Source organism: Etheostoma spectabile, chromosome 15, assembly GCF_008692095.1.
Source record: "Etheostoma spectabile isolate EspeVRDwgs_2016 chromosome 15, UIUC_Espe_1.0, whole genome shotgun sequence".
NCBI classification, from domain to species: domain Eukaryota; kingdom Metazoa; phylum Chordata; class Actinopteri; order Perciformes; family Percidae; genus Etheostoma; species Etheostoma spectabile.
This window is the reverse complement of record NC_045747.1, coordinates 7,478,368-7,479,566: the sequence shown is the minus strand read 5'-3', so window position 1 is coordinate 7,479,566 and position 1,199 is coordinate 7,478,368. Positions and strand designations below refer to the sequence as shown.

The 1,199-nt window shown below is 44.6% G+C and overlaps 1 protein-coding gene across 2 annotated transcripts in view; it reads right to left on the bottom strand.

Moving 5' to 3' along the window:
- Positions 1-1,199, bottom strand: part of rai1 (retinoic acid induced 1) — a 60,829-nt gene that overhangs the window by 41,403 nt on the left and 18,227 nt on the right. The window lies entirely within an intron of this gene.

Here is a 1,199-nt window from a genome sequence, read left to right as displayed (position 1 = left end):
AGAGAGAGAGAGAGAGAGAGAGAGAGCTGTCAGCCACTCTGGCTAACCATCTAATAGGTTGCCATTCTGATCTGACATTTGAAGGCTACGGGAGCATTAGTCCTAAAATGAAAAGGAGAGATGAGAGACAGGGAGAGAGTGATTGGATATGCAGTGAGCGTACTGTGGAGTCGGCAGCCCTTATCAATGCATCTGTCTATCCATCCGCACCACACGGCCTCATCTCCTCTATGATCTCCACCCACCCCAGTCCTCCGCTTCCTTGCGCCATCCCTCACCCTCTTTCGCTCTTCCTATCTTGCCCAGTGAAAAGAGAGAGGAAGGGCGGAGATGAAAGGAGAAAAGAAATACAGTCGGGGGCGAGCCGGGAGGGCTGAGTGAGCGCAAAACACAGGGGAGGAGGGTGAGAGGAACAGAGGAAAGGAATAAGTGCCAAGGACAGAAAGAGAGAGAGAAACTTGGATTTTTAATTTACAGTCTTTCCTGCTGCAGACAGATGTGTGAGATTGGAGAAAGGCAGACAAATGGACAGACATAAACAGACAGCAAGATGGACAAGGAGACACAGGACAGCAAGGAGACAGATGGAAAATAGGCAGGCCATCTAACATCTCTTTCTATCTAACAGCAGCTACTGTGCCACTTTTTTTACCAAGTGGAGCGACAGCAAAGACTTAAATCTCTCACAGTCCCTTTACCCTCAATTTATCTTTTGTCATTTGTCAATTCTTTTTTCTGGCCTGCTTTCAGTCCCCATTTTAATCTATTGTGCACCATCAAAGGTAATTTATTTTAAATTGCTGCACTGCCGTGAAGCAAAGTGATCCTGCATTGGTTTTGGTCCAGTTACAAGCACTTTTGGAGCTGGATGAAAATCAGCAGCAGTCATCAGCCGACACTCGAGGAGGACACAATTTGATGTTTGTTTTCATGACAACGTATTCAACAACATGCTAACGTATCAGCAAAACAATACAGTGATTTATCACATGGAATAAACAAACATTAGGCCTATTCCAATTCGAATTGTTGGATTAAAGGATATTTTTCTGCTGGTGTGACAAAGCCCTTATTAAACATCCTTCATGAAAAACATGTAGTCTATCTCATCTATCTAATAAAGCTAGACGTATCTGTATGTAGGCCTATGTGTGTCCGGGTTTGGTTGGAAAGGTAACCTGCATGTCACACACAGACGC